The 18,404-nt window shown below is 44.5% G+C and overlaps 1 protein-coding gene and 1 long non-coding RNA gene across 2 annotated transcripts in view; one reads left to right on the top strand and one right to left on the bottom strand.

Moving 5' to 3' along the window:
* Window positions 1-18,404, top strand: part of SAMTOR (S-adenosylmethionine sensor upstream of mTORC1) — a 63,852-nt gene that overhangs the window by 31,173 nt on the left and 14,275 nt on the right. The gene's annotated exons all lie outside the window — the stretch shown is intronic.
* On the bottom strand, window positions 13,695-16,383 carry LOC144259534 (uncharacterized). The gene is made up of 4 exons (XR_013344855.1): window positions 15,998-16,383; window positions 14,905-14,991; window positions 14,544-14,609; window positions 13,695-13,984 (listed from the first exon to the last, which is right to left on the bottom strand). It is a non-coding gene; the product is annotated as an uncharacterized LOC144259534 (long non-coding RNA).

The raw sequence follows: 18,404 nt of genomic DNA, 5'->3' as shown, positions 1-18,404 counted from the left end.
ACTGCAAAGAGGTACAAAAGGATCTCTCAAAACTGGGTGACTGGGCAACAAAATGGCAGATGAAATTCAATGGTGATAAATGCAAAGTAATGCACATTGGAAAGCATAATCCAAACTATACATATAAAATGATGGGGTCTAAATTAGCTGCTACCACTCAAGAAAGAGATCTTGGCATCATTATGGATAGTTCTCTGAAAACATCCACTCAACGTGCAGCGGCAGTCAAAAAAGCTAAAACAGAATGCTGGGAATAATTAAGAAAGGGATAGATAATAAGAGAGAAAATATCATGTTGACTCTATATAAATCCATGGTACGCCCACCTCTTGAATACTGCGTGCAGATGTGGTCGCTCCATCTCAAAAAATATATGTTGGAATTGGGAAAAGTTCAGAAAAGGGCAACAAAAATTATTAGGGATATGGAGTGTCTGCCATATGAGGAGAGATTCATAAGACTGGGACTTTTAAGCTTGGAAAAAAGACGACTAAGGGGGGCATATGACAGAGGTCTTAAAAAATCATGACTGGTGTAGCGAAAGTAAATAAGGAAGTGTTATTTACTACTCATAACAAGAACTAAGGGTCACTGTCATAAATATAAAGGGAAGGGTAAACCCCTTTGAAATCCCTCCTGGCCAGGGGAAAGCTCCTCTCACCTGTAAAGGGTTAAGAAGCTAAAGGTAACCTCGCTGGCACCTGACCAAAATGACCAATGAGGAGACAAGATACTTTCAAAAGCTGGGAGGAGGGAGAGAAACAAAGGGTCTGTGTGTCTGTCTACATTCTGTCTTTGTCGGGGATAGACCAGGAATGGAGTCTTAGAACTTTTAGTAAGTAATCTAGCTAGGTACGTGTTAAATTATGATTTCTTTAAATGGCTGAGAAAAGAACTGTGCTGAATAGAATAACTATTTCTGTCTGTGTATCTTTTTTGTAACTTAAGGTTTTGCCTAGAGGGGTTCTCTATGTTTTTGAATCTAATTACCCTGTAAGGTATCTACCATCCTGATTTTACAGGGGGGATTTCTTCATTTCTATTTACTTCTATTTTTATTAAAAGTCGTCTTGTAAGAAAACTGAATGCTTTTTCATTGTTCTCAGATCCAAGGGTTTGGGTCTGTGGTCACCTATGCAAATTGGTGAGGCTTTTTATCCAACATTTCCCAGAAAAGGGGGGGGTGCAAGTGTTGGGAGGATTGTTCATTGTTCTTAAGATCCAAGGGTCTGGGTCTGTAGTCACCTAGGCAAATTGGTGAGGCTTTTTACCAAACCTTGTCCAGGAAGTGGGGTGCAAGGTTTTGGGAAGTATTTTGGGGGGAAAGACGCGTCCAAACAGCTCTTCCCCAGTAACCAGTATTAGTTTGGTGGTGGTAGCGGCCAATCCAAGGACGATGGGTGGAATATTTTGTACCTTGGGGAAGTTTTGACCTAAGCTGGTAAAGATAAGCTAGGAGGTTTTTCATGGAGGTCCCCATATCTGTACCCTAGAGTTCAGAGTGGGGGAGGAACCTTGACAGTCACCAAATAAAATTAATAGGCAGCAGGTTTAAAACAAACAAAAGGAAGTATTTCTTCACACAACACACAGTCAACCTGTAGAACTTTTTGCCAGAGGATGTTGTGAAGGCCAGGACTCTAACAGGGTTAAAAAAAGTCGATAAATTCATGGAGGATAGGTTCATCAATGGCTATTAGCCAGGATGGGCAGGAATGGTGTCCCTAGCCTCTGTTTGCCAGAAGCTGGGAATGAGCTACAGGGGATGGATCACTTGATGGTTACCTGTTCTGTTCATTCCCTCTGGGGCACCAGCCACTGTCAGAAGACAGGATACTGGGATAGATAGATCTTTGGTCTGACCCCATGTGGCCATTCTTATGGACCGGTCATGGGCCGTAAACAAAAATTCATGGGCCCGTGACCTGTCCATGACTTTTACTAAAAATACCTGCCATGACCAAAACTTGGGCAGGGGGGCTGTGGGTGCTCTGGGCGGGTGCCTGGTCCGGGGGGTGGGGAGGGAGGGAGCTGTGGCGTGCAGCCCGGGACCCCTGCTCGTGCTTGGGCGGGGAAGGTTGGTGGGGCTGGCAGGGGCTTCCTACCCAGCTCCATGTCCCTGCAGCTCCAAGGCTGCAGGGGCCATGGCAGGGGCTCAGCTTATGCTGCTCCTGCCACAACCACCGGCTGCCACAGCTCCTATTGGCCAGGAATCGCAGCCAATAGGAGCTGTGGGGGTAGGATCCATGGGCAGTGCATGGCACGGAGACCTCTCTTCACCCCTCCACCGCAAGGGGGATCATGCCAGTGGGAGCTGGGGAGCCCCCCACCCTGAGGTAAGCGCCTCCCTCCACTCCCCAACCCCCTCCCACACACCCAAACTGCTGCTGCTTGCCCGGGGGCTGCCCGGCTCGGGCAGCCCCTGAGCCAGCACTAGCTGCTACAGAGGTCACGGAAAGTCATAGAATCCATGACCTTCCTGGCAGACTCGCAATCTTAGTTATGTTAACTGAAGGGTGAGTTCACATCAATCTTAATGAGGTCTCTGATATACCCAGCCATTAGAACCTCTCAGTCTAACAGTACAAGGCAGCAGAAGGAAACTTTTTTGTATGGGTTTTTTTGGGAGAGGGTACTCAGTAACTTGGGAACTCCTTGGTCATATGTCCCCAAATCTGGATCACTAATGCTATCCCGTTCCCCTATGTGTCACACCAAATACTGAAGCAATCCAATTAACTGATCAGATTTTAGAGCACGTAAGAGTTGAGGTTTAAACCATATCAAATGGCAGGAATGGAAATCCTCTAGCTTTTTTTTTATTGGCATATTTGCACTGTAAAAAGTGAGTATTTTTATAAATACTGTTTAGTTTGGGTCCCCCAAAGTTTTAGTGGGTGCCATACACTGCCTTGGGTAAAAGTCCACAGATTGAGACAGTTTTGACCCACATCACATCAACAGTTTGATCTCAAGCTCTGGGCAAAAAACCCCACCTGGAAACTTTTTGAAAAATGGCTATGGGGGGCATGTATCTCTGCAACCCCTAACTCAAAATACCCCAAATTTGGGTCATCTACTCTACCGTGCATCCTCTTGAGGCACATCAAATTTCAAAGGAATCCAGCCAAGCATGTCTATTTTAGAATACCTAAAGAGTTACGGGTGCGCTTTCTGGGGGAAGAGTTGAGCATATTTTCAACAACGTACACCGTATCTGCACATGCTGCCGCTGATTTGAATCTCTTATCAGACATGTTAAGTGTTAATGACTTTGCACTTTATCTAGTGACTGAAGTACAGCTATAATTTTTTAAAAAGTTTTTATAACATTGGAGTATTCATTCTCCCTGCTAGCTGTTTGTGTATTGTGGCTATACATTGTTAATCTTCTGGCATATAAATGTGCATTGTATGAAGACAAGAAAATGGATAACTAAACCCAGCCTCACTGAAGCACTAATGGGCAGAAGAGAAGGATTTTTGGATGGTGGGTCATTAGAATGCTTGTGATGAGGAAACTTATATTTGGTAATTTAAAACAATCTTTCAAGTATAAAAGCTTACTCTTTCCCTACCTAGCTTGAGCACTGAAAAGTATGAACATTTGTGCATGTAGAAATGCACTGATTATGGTAACCAAGCAAGAGCAGCTAAGAGTGATAACCAATGGAGATTATAAACTGAAACATGTAGGATAAATTCTTATCACTGGAATGTGAAAGCAGATTTGTTTGTTTGTACAGAGATTTTTAGAGCAAGGCCTGAGTCTCTCTATTAATAAAATGGGGGAAAATACTAGATGGAGTATCATGGTCTGACCCACCCTGAAGGCCTGAACTCAAAATGCAAAAAAAAAAAAAAAAGAAAAAGTTGACAAACATTCCAGGCCTCCTTAATACCCAGTAATGAAACAAGGACAAAAGTCTTCTTCCCTGCTATTTTGTTTCTTTGCAGGTCCCCTATAACCAAGTTCTTTGGCAATGAATTACCTTTTAGTTTTTAGAAAGCATTTCCTTCTAATACAGAATATTTTTCACTGTGACAACACGTGACCTGAAGATTATAGTTCTTGAAATATAAAACAATTAACTAGAGTCCATAATCTCCTTTGATCGCCAAGTGGTTCAGCTGGTAGTTTACAAATGTAGCTGTTTGCACTAACTAAGTTTGCAGCCTCTTCGAAAACTGTCAGCTGGTCTGCTCTTGTTCAGATGCTGAGGAGGCTTAGTGCACTGGGGCATGAAGTGGAAGAGAGCTGCTTCCTCATCCACACCTTTTAAGGAGATATACATCCAGGAGATCCTGATAGTGCTCTATCAGTTTGACTTGTGTGTCTGTAAGGAAGAGTGGGAGATGGAAGGAGAACCCTGACAGTTCCTCCTTAATGTTATTGCTGATATCATATTAATGACATTGAATCTAGGAACAGAATCTTGAAGTGCTGAAGAGGATGAAGATTTTCACAGACCATATAGGAAAGGACGGGAGCGGGGAGAGAGAAATGATCATTAGAAGCAAAAATATTAAGATTGGATTTCTGATTTCTTGTGATAGATGAGATGGAGGAGGATTATGAAAGATCACAATGACCAATAATCAGTCTACATTCTGAAGACTTATATTACAAGCAACACTTTCATTTTTTTAAAATGTTGTGTCTCCATCAGGCCTCTGGCCCATGTGAGAATCTTTAGTCCCATTATCTGAAAGATTGTGCAGAACCATTGTTCTCCGTCACACAATAGAGCCTGAAAGTTTTGACTGGAAAATTCTACAGAACACTTAGAGGATGAGGTGCTGTATTCAACAAAATTATCACCTATCACCAACTTCTCCATACCCAGGAGCGGTTTCCCTCCTCACTAAGCAACATATGTTGAATATCAACTGTACATCATTCTCCGTTTCTGCCTAGAGAGAATGCTGTGTGCTCACCCCTTAATCTGCATAAGGCTTCAAAAGATGATGCATCGACACTAACTAATAGCCAGTTATTATACTGTAATAGCCAAGGGGGTTCTCCAGGTGTTCTTAAGAAAAGGAGAACAAACAAATTATTCAATGGTATCTCTCCCCCTAAAGATGAAGCTTAAATATGTGAAAATGCAATTTAATTCATTTCACTTTTGATTCTGTCATAGAATGTTAAAGGTCAGTGAATACATGAGCTATATAGAATAAGGGTACGTCTTCACTACTCACCGTATTGGAGGGTAGTGATCGATCTATCAGGGATTGATTTATCGTCTCATCTAGACGCGATAAATCAATCCCTGAATCGACGCCTGTATTCCACCTCGGCAGGAGGAGTAAGCGGAGTCGATGGGGGAGCCGCCATGGTCGACTCGCCACAGTGAGGATGGCCAGGTAAGTCGAACTAAGGTACTTTGACTTGAGCTATGCTAATAGCATAGCTGAAGTTGCGTATTTTAGTTCATAAACCGCCCCCACCAGTGTAGCCCAAACCTAAGTTATTTACATTCTTTACAATGGAGCAAATGCTGATATTTATATTTGTCCAAATATAGTTGGTTTCAGATTCTGTTGTGCAGAAAAGCTCTTTGGTTTTAGTTTAGGCAGCAGGTAGACAGGACATTTTCTTCATTTGGATTAGTTCATTCAAAGTTGAGAAACTGAATGGGAGTTGGAAAAGCTGGAAAGCTTACTTTTCCAATAAAAAAAAAGAGGTGGAAGAGGATGAGAACTACTAATTCTAAAAATTTGAAGGAAACTGGGTCAGAGTTTTAAAGATATTTAGGCACCTGAAAATGCAGATAGCTACCTAATCTGTTTAGGTGCTTTTTGGGGGAGGGGGGAGAAGGACTCAAACTAGAAACCTATCTTCATCTTTAAGTACATAAAGACCCTTGAAAATCCTTCCCATGACTACCAGAAACAGTCAATTCATCAACTACTGTTAATATTTCTTTAATCAGTTTTAAATGCAAAATGTATTTTGATTAAATTTATTTTTTCTTATGTATTCAGCACATGTTAAAAGGTACTTGTGTTTAACAAGAAGCCATTTTAAAAAATCAAACCTAGCTGCAAACCCATCTGACTTAGGCCTGGGCTACACTAGGGAGGGGGTTCGAACTAAGATACACAACTTCAGCTACGCTATTCGCGTAGCTGAAGTCGAAGTATCTTAGTTCGACTTACCTGGCCATCCTCATGGTGGCAAGTCGACTGCGGTGGCTCCCCCGTTGACTCCGTTTACTCCTCCTGCTGAGGTGGAGTACAGGTGTCGATTCGGGGATTGATTTATTGCGTCTAGACAAGACGTGATAAGTCGATCCCCGATAGATCGATCACTGCCCGCTGATCCGGCGGGTAGTGAAGATGTACCCTCAGATACTTAATGAGGTACCTGACATTGTGACGTATTTATAAACTTGAGTTGACCTCAGAAAAGAATGTTTTCCCTCTGATTCTGTATATAATTTTTAAAAAGCAGCACCCTTTAACTTATTAAAATTTGAGGAAGTCTCATTGATACAGCATACTTTATTTAAACGATTTTAATAGATTCTAGTAACTTAAGGCCTTAATATAACTTCAAATTTAATTTTAAATAGTTTATTTGAGAAAATGTATTTAAATACAAAATCTGATTTTAATCTTAATTTTAATCTTTAATCTTTAATTTAATTTTAAATTTAATCAGTTTTGTTATATAGGAGAACAAAAAAAATCTTAATATCAGAGGTGTTTGTGTTTCTGCATGTCTATCAGTATTTTGTGGGAGAGCACTTTATTTTTGTGGAAATTTCTCACCAACTGAGAATTTGTCACTTTCATTTTGGAGTGAATTTTTATCATCTAGCCATTGAAGCCAATGGAAAGTTTCATAGGGCCTTAACTGATGGGACATGTGTAGTATTAATTCTGTTTTAAAATGTTGTTCTTGGAGTCCTGCAATACTAATCATACTGGCAACAGTTGCAGCCAAAAAAAAAAAAAAGTCTAGAGGCTCTTGATAAATCCACAGTTCTGTAGGATTAGTAACTGACGTGCTGTTGTGACATGACTAAAGTTGCTGCTGTTACAGAATTGAACCCTTCTCGTATTGTAGATACTTGCAGGGGAAAAAGCTGACAGATGCTATAGTGATTCTTACTGACATGCTGGATAGATAGAAAATACTTTTAAATGACTGAGAATTCATCATGATTTTGGTCCGCTGGGATGCTACTAATATTAAAATTGATTTGCTGTATCTCATTTCTCAGATCTTTTACAGGCATTTTTAAGGAATGTATGCATCGTCTAAAAAATGAACAGTAGTTTACATTCCATAATTTAGTTAAACTGCACTAGTTGCAGGTTTCAGAGTAACAGCCGTGTTAGTCTGTATTCGCAGAAAGAAAAGGAGTACTTGTGGCACCTTAGAGACTAACGAATTTATTTGAGCATGAGCTTTCGTGAGCTACAGCTCACTTCATCAGATGCATACCGTGGAAACTGCAGCAGACTCTATATATACACAGAGAATATGAAACAATACCTCCTCCCACCCCACTGTCCTGCTGGTAATAGCTTATCTAAAAGCCATTTCCAGCACAAATCCAGGTTTTCTCACCCTCCACCCCCCCACACAAATTCACTCTCCTGCTGGTGATAGCCCATCCAAAGTGACAACTCTTTACACAATGTGCATGATAATGAAGTTAGGCCATTTCCTGCACAAATCCAGGTTCTCTCACTCCCTCACCCCCCTCCAAAAACCCACCCCCATACACACACAAACTCACTCTCCTGCTGGTAATAGCTCATCCAAACTGGCCACTCTCCAAGTTTAAATCCAAGTTAAACCAGAACATCGGGGGGGGGGGGGGTAGGAAAAAACAAGAGGAAATAGGCTACCTTGCATAATGACTTAGCCACTCCCAGTCTCTATTTAAGCCTAAATTAATAGTATCCAATTTGCAAATGAATTCCAATTCAGCAGTTTCTCGCTGGAGTCTGGATTTGAAGTTTTTTTGTTTTAAGATAGCGACCTTCATGTCTGTGATTGCGTGACCAGAGAGATTGAAGTGTTCTCCGACTGGTTTATGAATGTTATAATTCTTGACATCTGATTTGTGTCCATTTATTCTTTTACGTAGAGACTGTCCAGTTTGACCAATGTACATGGCAGAGGGGCATTGCTGGCACATGATGGCATAAATCACATTGGTGGATGTGCAGGTGAACGAGCCTCTGATAGTGTGGCTGATGTTATTAGGCCCTGTGATGGTGTCCCCTGAATAGATATGTGGGCACAATTGGCAACGGGCTTTGTTGCAAGGATAAGTTCCTGGGTTAGTGGTTCTGTTGTGTGGTATGTGGTTGTTGGTGAGTATTTGCTTCAGGTTGCGGGGCTGTCTGTAGGCAAGGACTGGCCTGTCTCCCAAGATTTGTGAGAGTGTTGGGTCATCCTTTAGGATAGGTTGTAGATCCTTAATAATGCGTTGGAGGGGTTTTAGTTGGGGGCTGAAGGTGACGGCTAGTGGCGTTCTGTTATTTTCTTTGTTAGGCCTGTCCTGTAGTAGGTAACTTCTGGGAACTCTTCTGGCTCTATCAATCTGTTTCTTTACTTCCGCAGGTGGGTATTGTAGTTGTAAGAAAGCTTGACAGAGATCTTGTAGGTGTTTGTCTCTGTCTGAGGGGTTGGAGCAAATGCGGTTGTATCGCAGAGCTTGGCTGTAGACGATGGATCGTGTGGTGTGGTCAGGGTGAAAGCTGGAGGCATGCAGGTAGGAATAGCGGTCAGTAGGTTTCCGGTATAGGGTGGTGTTTATGTGACCATTGTTTATTAGCACTGTAGTGTCCAGGAAGTGGATCTCTTGTGTGGACTGGACCAGGCTGAGGTTGGTGGTGGGATGGAAATTGTTGAAATCATGGTGGAATTCCTCAAGGGCTTCTTTTCCATGGGTCCAGATGATGAAGATGTCATCAATATAGCGCAAGTAGAGTAGGGGCTTTAGGGGACGAGAGCTGAGGAAGCGTTGTTCTAAATCAGCCATAAAAATGTTGGCATACTGTGGGGCCATGCGGGTACCCATAGCAGTGCCGCTGATCTGAAGGTATACATTGTCCCCAAATGTGAAATAGTTATGGGTAAGGACAAAGTCACCATCCTGGCCACTATGGATGTAGAAGCCCTCTACACCAACATTCCACACAAAGATGGACTACAAGCCGTCAGGAACACTATCCCCGATAATGTCACGGCTAACCTGGTGGCTGAACTTTGTGACTTTGTCCTTACCCATAACTATTTCACATTTGGGGACAATGTATACCTTCAGATCAGCGGCACTGCTATGGGTACCCGCATGGCCCCACAGTATGCCAACATTTTTATGGCTGATTTAGAACAACGCTTCCTCAGCTCTCGTCCCCTAAAGCCCCTACTCTACTTGCGCTATATTGATGACATCTTCATCATCTGGACCCATGGAAAAGAAGCCCTTGAGGAATTCCACCATGATTTCAACAATTTCCATCCCACCACCAACCTCAGCCTGGTCCAGTCCACACAAGAGATCCACTTCCTGGACACTACAGTGCTAATAAACAATGGTCACATAAACACCACCCTATACCGGAAACCTACTGACCGCTATTCCTACCTGCATGCCTCCAGCTTTCACCCTGACCACACCACACGATCCATCGTCTACAGCCAAGCTCTGCGATACAACCGCATTTGCTCCAACCCCTCAGACAGAGACAAACACCTACAAGATCTCTGTCAAGCTTTCTTACAACTACAATACCCACCTGCGGAAGTAAAGAAACAGATTGATAGAGCCAGAAGAGTTCCCAGAAGTTACCTACTACAGGACAGGCCTAACAAAGAAAATAACAGAACGCCACTAGCCGTCACCTTCAGCCCCCAACTAAAACCCCTCCAACGCATTATTAAGGATCTACAACCTATCCTAAAGGATGACCCAACACTCTCACAAATCTTGGGAGACAGGCCAGTCCTTGCCTACAGACAGCCCCGCAACCTGAAGCAAATACTCACCAACAACCACATACCACACAACAGAACCACTAACCCAGGAACTTATCCTTGCAACAAAGCCCGTTGCCAATTGTGCCCACATATCTATTCAGGGGACACCATCACAGGGCCTAATAACATCAGCCACACTATCAGAGGCTCGTTCACCTGCACATCCACCAATGTGATTTATGCCATCATGTGCCAGCAATGCCCCTCTGCCATGTACATTGGTCAAACTGGACAGTCTCTACGTAAAAGAATAAATGGACACAAATCAGATGTCAAGAATTATAACATTCATAAACCAGTCGGAGAACACTTCAATCTCTCTGGTCACGCAATCACAGACATGAAGGTCGCTATCTTAAAACAAAAAAACTTCAAATCCAGACTCCAGCGAGAAACTGCTGAATTGGAATTCATTTGCAAATTGGATACTATTAATTTAGGCTTAAATAGAGACTGGGAGTGGCTAAGTCATTATGCAAGGTAGCCTATTTCCTCTTGTTTTTTCCTACCCCCCCCCCCCCCCGATGTTCTGGTTTAACTTGGATTTAAACTTGGAGAGTGGCCAGTTTGGATGAGCTATTACCAGCAGGAGAGTGAGTTTGTGTGTGTATGGGGGTGGGTTTTTGGAGGGGGGTGAGGGAGTGAGAGAACCTGGATTTGTGCAGGAAATGGCCTAACTTCATTATCATGCACATTGTGTAAAGAGTTGTCACTTTGGATGGGCTATCACCAGCAGGAGAGTGAATTTGTGTGGGGGGGTGGAGGGTGAGAAAACCTGGATTTGTGCTGGAAATGGCTTTTAGATAAGCTATTACCAGCAGGACAGTGGGGTGGGAGGAGGTATTGTTTCATATTCTCTGTGTATATATAGAGTCTGCTGCAGTTTCCACGGTATGCATCTGATGAAGTGAGCTGTAGCTCACGAAAGCTCATGCTCAAATAAATTCGTTAGTCTCTAAGGTGCCACAAGTACTCCTTTTCTTTCTGCACTAGTTGCAGTTTATCTGTACCTCATGTTTTACTGTATTTTCTAATAATTTTAGAAGTAAACTTTTATGAACTAGTGCCCAGGGGAACTTATTTCAATACTAGTAAAAATACTGAATTTGTTAAAATTCTGCCTTAAAAACAGCTTAAATTTCAATCTGGATCTGATGCAGATAACATCACATACAGGCATGAAGCATTATATGGTGCTGCAGTGGTTCTTTTCATGTGTGGCACTCCCAGATATTCCCAGTGCACCTGGGTATAGTGTTAAAAATGTAATGGAAAATCCTACTGTGTGCATAGTACGTACTTTTTGAAACCATAACTTTATTACCAAATCAAATTTCTTCAAACATGTTAGACTTTTCTCACTGAGAATTAAGTACTGCACCTGGAAAGCTTAGTTTTAAAATCATCCTACAGTTTTTGGTTCATGTAGTACCTGAGCAATATTCTTTACATATTGTGGCAGAACTCCAACCTTGTCCCCGTGGGTCCTGCGCTTCATGCTAGGTTCAGAGGCTCACTGCAACCCTCCACGTAGTCTCTAGGGCCAGGGGTACAGTCTACTGAGCCCTTTTCATCATAAGCCAGCAATGGAGGTTGGTGAGAGAATTCCCACAGTCTTTATTGCTCCTACATGCAATTGGCCTCATGCAAAAGCAGTTTAGCCTCCTGTTCTGACAGGGGCCTGTTTTCCCATCCCAGGAGGTGTTTCTGTAGTGGTGGGTTGAGGGGAACCCAGGCCCGCCCTCTACTCCAGGTTCCGGCCCAGGGACCCTAATGGTAGCAGCTGTTGGCAGCCAACCTTTTTGATTAAGAAGTTACGAATACAATTATTAAACTTATAGTGAACTAAGTGTACTAAATTTTACCTAATGTGGGGTACAATAAATGTTACTGTACAAAAATAAAATGGCAGGGATATTTTGTCTGCATATCTCCACTGGTGCTTCAGAGTTATGATCTATGATCTATAGTTTTCCTCCAAGGTGCTTTTCAGCTTAAAATCAGAATATCAAATGCACCATTCTGTCTTGGTGATGCATTTTTTTCCTTCCTTAGAAAAGGTTGTGCTTAACCTAAATCAGGGGTTGGCAACCTTCCAGAAGTGATGTGCCGAGTCTTCATTTAGTCACTTTAATTTAAGGTTTCACGTGCCGGTATTACATTTTAATGTTTTTTAGAAGGTGTCTCTCTCTATAAATCTATATATTATATAACTAAACTATTGTTGTATTGTAAAAGAAACAAGGTTTTCAAAATGTTTAAGAAGCTTCATTTAAAATTAAATTAAAATGTTGATCTTACGCCGCCGGCCCACTCAGCCCGCTGCTGAGGTGAGGCTGCTGAGCGGGGCCTGCAGCCAGGACCCCGGCTGGCAAGGGGCCGGTAGCCAGAACCCCAGACCGGCAGTGGGCTGAGTGGCTCAGCCCGCTGCCGCTCATGGGTTCCATCCACCGGCTCCTGTCAGCCAGGATCCCAGCTGCCGGACTTGCTCAGCCAGCTGCCGGTCTGGGGTCCCAGCCCTGCCCACATACAGTGAGTACCTGCCTCCTCCCTGGTTCTGGCCATTCTCTTCCTCTCTCTCCGCACTGAGCTGAAGGTGGAAGTGCACTGAGCAGAGGGCTGGGGGTGAAGGAGCAGGCTGGGGGTTGGGGTGTAGGGTCTGGCCAGGAGCTAGAATGAGGGAGGGGGCTCAGGGTTGGGGCAGGAGGTTTGGATGTGGAGCGCTTACCTGGGCAGCTCCCATTTGGTGGGAGGGGTGCAGGTGGGAATGTGTGTGGGGGGGAGGTGCTGGAGCTCCCATTTGGTACTCAGGGTGGGGATGTGGGGGGTGCAAGAGTCAGGGCTGGGGGCACTCTCTCTCTTGTCCTACCCGCCCTATGAGTCCCAATTTCATCATGGACACCAGGCATACCACTCGCCTGATCCTCACACTCCATGTTTTGGACAGCCATTGTATCAGCTGCCAGCCCCCCACCCTCAATGGCCATATTGAGATCCCAGGTGGGGCCAAGAGACAACAAGTCTCCCAGGCCCCTAGCGTAGCATACCATCCTCCTCCAGCTGCAGCGTCAAAGGGGTTGGAACCTCCTGAACAACTGGTGGAGGAAGTTGAAGCTGAGGCAGAAAAGGAAGACACCCTTCAACCTGTCTTTCATCATCCTCGCCTGATGAGGTGGTGATGCCCTCTCCGCCATCCATGGTGGATGACTTTAAATCATTCCAGGACTTTACTCAGAGGGTGGCAGAAGCCCTGCAAATACAGCTGTATGAAGTGGCAGAGCTTCACTGCAAACTGGTGCACATTCTACACTCTTCCATCTCTGCCAGAGTGGCACTTCTGGATCCTGCCAGAGTTATATGGCAGACCCCTGCATCCATCCTGCCAACATGCAAACAGGTGGACAAAAAGCATTATGTGCCGGTGAAGGGCACCGAATTTTTATTTTCCCACCTACCTCCAAATTCCCTCATTGTGGATGTAGTTAATTGGAGGGGCTGTCAATGCCAGTTTAAACCCACCCCGTATTACCAAGATGGGAAACATATGGACCTGTTTGGCAGAAAAACACATTCATCAGCCACTCTTCAGTTCCAGGAAGCAAATTACCAGGCCTTGTCAGCCACATATGACTACCAGAACTATGTGAAACTAGGTTCCTTTATTGATCAGCTCTTGGACTCCCACAAAGACCAATTTATGGCCACAATTAACAAGGGACAGCTGGTCGTGAAAACGTCTCTCCAGTCTACATTAGATTCAGCAGACATGGCTGCATGTTCAATTTCCACGGCCATGGTTATGAGAAGGGCTTCATGGCTGCCTTTGTACAGCTTCCGTAAAGAGATCCAAAGCATGGTGGAGGACCTTCCATTTGAGGGAAAGAAGCTGTTCGCCAAAAAGACAGATGCATCCCATCACATGTTGAACGATTCTTGGGTGACTCTTCAATCCCTAGGGATATACATGCCGGCCTACAAGAGAAAATACAGCCCTCAGCTGCAGTTTAAACCCCAGTCATCACAGTACACATCTCAATACTCATCACAGAGCTCTTATGAGCCACAGAGAAAGAAATCTAAGTTCCCCAAGCAAAAGCAATCAGGACCACAACTGACTTAGTTTTAGCCCTCAACTTTGAAGCCACAGTTTTATGTGTTGGTCGAGGCACCTGTAGAATACTCTTCTTGCTATCTTACCCTGGAAAACCCCACTCCTCTTTTCGGAGACTGTTTTACCCTGTTCTGCAGCACCTGGGAACAGATAATGTGCAACAAATGGGTGTTGGAAATAATCTAGAATACATATGCTATCCACTTCTCCCTTCCCTGTCCCTCTTCAGGGACCCTTCTCACAAGAGCCTAACTACATCAAGAGCTAAGCCATCTCTTCAGTGTAGGAGCTATAGAGCCTATGCTGGTACATCTTGTTACCCATTCTTGGGCCAGCCAAGAAATAACCACAAACAAAGGTGAACTAGAGCAGTACTGAGGGTTGATTTATTGCTTCCCTTATTTGTGCAGTTATACTCACAAACAATGCATTTATGCTGACAGGCTGCAGGTGCAGGTGTTGGTTTCGATTTTGCAGTAGAACTTTCTGGTACCAAAGAGAAAGAGAGGTTGGGGACCCATATTGGACCTCGGAGTGCTCAATAGATATGTCAAAGCACAAAAATTCAATCAACGATCATCCCAGCATTAGAAGGAGATTGGTTCTCGGTCCTCAACCTTCAAGATGCATACTTCCACATTTCTTTCATACCAAGTCACAGGCGTTACCTCAGACTCACACTGGGCCAGGACCACACACTTTTGGCTTCTCATTGGACCCCAAGGTCCTCTCGATAGTAGCAGCCCACTTACGCTCTCAGGGCATAATGTTTTATCCTTACCTGGATGATTGCCTTCTCAGGGCCCGGTCCTACACAGAGGTCCAACGGGTCACTCAGGTCACATGCAACCTGTTTCTGAATCTGGGTCTACAGATAAACAAACAAAAATTGACTTGTAATACCAGTGCAGATCCTAGATTTCATAGGAGCCGACCAAGACTCCATTCAGGCAAAGGTGGTACTCCCACATCACAGATTTGTCAATCTCTCTTCTTTGATAGAAACAATGCAATCCAGGCCCCAAATTTCAGCCAAGCATTGCCTCCAGCTTCTGGGACACATGGCCACAGACACATCGGTTATTGCTCATGTCAGACTATGAACAAGATGCCTTCAAGCATGATTCAGTTCAGTTTACAAGCCAAACAGAGACAACATAAATAAACTTATATCAATGCCCACCAGGGTCAAACTATCCCATAACTGGTGGAAGAACCTGATAGACATCTTTACAAGAATCCTGTTTATTCAATCCTCCCCATCTCTACTCCTGATTAGCGATTCATCCCTTAGAGGATGGGGCGCGCATCTCAGTGGTCACAAAATACAGGGCATATGGTCTCTTGTGGAGACACGTCTCCATATCAACCTGCTCAAGTTCCGAGCAGTCAGAAACACGTATGCTCACTTTCTCCCACTGATTAAGGACAAGCATACAAAGGTCATGACAGACAACATGGCCTGCATGTACTATATAAACCGACAGGGAGGTGCAAGGTCTCGTTCCATAGGTTCTATGCACAGAGAATTAGTGCATCTCCCACAGCATCTTAATATCAGCAGCCTACCTACCAGGAATATACAAAACAGTGGCTGACTATCTCAGCCACAAATTCCCACATGAATGGGAGATAGTTGGCTATTGTACACGACATAGTCTGACAATGAGGGACCCCAGTAATAAATTTATTACTGATCAGAACAAGAAATGTCCACTGTACTGCTCCAGGGCGGGAATTGGACGACGCTTCTTGGGAGACACTCTCCTTCCTTGAGTCAAGGGCCTACTTTACACCTTTTTCCCCCATTCCCTCTATTACCGAAGGTCTTGTTCAAGATAAAAAGGGAACAATATTATTCTGATCACCCTCACCTGTGTCACGCAAACCGCTGCAACTGGCATTTTGTCCACCAATGACTCTACTGGTCACTCCTTGCCTCCTGTTGCAGAATGAGGGACGAACCTTCCACCCCAATCTGTGGATCCTGTGCCTCAGCGTGGCTTCTTCATAGATTTGGCACATAGAGATATCGCGCTCTGAGGAGGCACAGGAGCTGCTATTACACAGTAGAAAGAGCACTACTCATTGTACCTACCTGCAGGAATGGAAGAGGTTCCAGATCTGGTGCCAACCCAAGGGTGTCACATCTAATATAGCCACCCTACCGGTGGTCTTAGACTACCTGTTAACCTTAAAGAAATCGGGTCTCTCTATTAACTCCCTGAAGGTTCATTTAGCAGCAATCACAACTTTTTACTGGCAGGTAAAAGGCTATTCAACCTTTTGCCACCCAACTACAAAGAGGTTTCAAAGCAAACCTCTTCCCACAACCCAGGCCCCCCACTCCCAATAGAACCTAAGTCTAGTGTTTAAAAGGGCTGACTAGACCGCCATTTGAACCCATGGCCACTTGTTTACTAACTCACCTTTCCATGAAGATGGTGTTCCTCATTTCCATCACTTCAGCCTTAAGAATAGGGGAGATGGGAGAGCCTTGATGGCATATTCCCCTTTAATATGTTCTTCTCTGATAAGGTCACACTCAGACCACATCTGAAGTTCACCCCTAAAGTGACTTCTGCATTTCACATGTATCAACTAATTCAGCTTTTAACATGTTATCCCAAACCTCATGAGGACAACAGGGAAGCCATCCTCCATATTCTCGCCGTGAGAAGAGCTGTGACCTTCTATTTGGACAGGACAAAGGCCTTTAGAAAATCTCTGAGACTCTTCCTCTCTGTTGTGGATAGATTGAAAGGTGCAGTCGTCTCAGCTCAGAGGTTCTTCATGTGGGTCTCTGGCTATATTAAACTCTGCTACCAACTACGTGGGGTGATACCTCCATCTTCAATACGCACGCATTCCACCAGGTCAGTCTCCTCATTGATGCCTTCTCAAAGCGTATTCTTATATCTGAGATCTGCAGAGTAGCTACCTGGGCATCTGCGCATACCTTTGCAGAATATTGTGCTATTTTAGGGGACTTGGCTACAGATGCCCAATTTGGTGCCATAGTACTGTCATCTCTATCAGCCTCTACTCCAAAGTCCCAGCCTCCAGTGGTGGGTACTGCTTGGGAGTCACCTACAGTAGAGCACCCATAGGGACACTACTCAGAGGGTATGTCTACGCTACGAAATTAGGTCGATTTTATAGAAGTCGATCTTTAGCAATCAATTTTATACAGTCGATTGTGTATGTCCCCACTAAACGCATTAAGTTGACGGAGTGCATCTTCAATACCGTGGCTAGGATCGACTGATGGAGTGGTGCACTGTGGGTAGCTATCCCACAGTTCCTGCAGTCTCTGCTGCCCATTGGAATTCTGGGTTAAGCTCCCAATGCCTGATGGGGCAAAAACATTGTTGCAGGTGGTTTTGGGTCCTTCCCTCCCTCCCTTCGTGAAGGCAACAGAAGACAATCGTTTCATGCCTTTTTTCCTGGGTTACCCGTACAGATGCCACAGCACGGCGAGTAGGGAGCCCGCTCAGCTCACTGCTGCTGTTGTGAGCATTGTAAACGCCTTGCGCATTATCCTGCAGTATGTGCAGAACCTAGCTAAGAGATGCCAGCACGAGGATAATTGTGAGGAGGACATGGACACAGACATTTCTGAAAGCATGGGCTGTGGCAGTTGGACATGGTGGTGACAGTGGGACTGGTCTGATACAGTGGAATGCCGATTCTGGGCCCGGCAAACCAGCAGAGGTTGGTGGGACTGCATGGTGTTGTAGGTATGGGATGATTCACAGTGGCTGTGAAACTTTTGCATGCATAAGGCCACGTTCCTTGAACTTTGAGTTGCTTTCCCCTGCCCTGAAGTGCAGGAATACCAGGATGAGAGCTGCCCTGACAGTTGAGAAGCGAGTGGCGATAGCCCTGTGGAAGCTTGCAACACCTGACTGCTACCTGTCAGTCAGAAATCAGTTTGGAGTGAGCAAATCTACTGTGGGGACTGCTGTGATCCAAATAGCTAGTGCAATCCCTGACATTCTGTTATCAAGGGTAGTGGCTCTGGGAAATGTGTAGGTCATAGTGGATGGCTTTACTGCAATGGAAATCCCTAACTGTGGTGGGGCAATTGACGGACGCATATCCTTATCGTGGCACCAGACCACCTTGCCAACCAGTATGTAAACCGCAAGGGGTACTTCTCAATGGTGCTGCAAGCACTGGTGGATCACAAGGGACATTCCACTGACATCAACATGGGATGCCCGGGAAAGGTGCATGATACTCGCATCGTTAGGAGCTCTGGGCTGTTCGAGCAGCTGC

This window comes from Eretmochelys imbricata, chromosome 1, assembly GCF_965152235.1.
Source record: "Eretmochelys imbricata isolate rEreImb1 chromosome 1, rEreImb1.hap1, whole genome shotgun sequence".
Taxonomy (NCBI): Eukaryota; Metazoa; Chordata; order Testudines; family Cheloniidae; genus Eretmochelys; species Eretmochelys imbricata.
The sequence above is the reverse complement of the archived record's forward strand: the minus strand, read 5'-3'. Positions and strand labels throughout refer to the sequence as shown.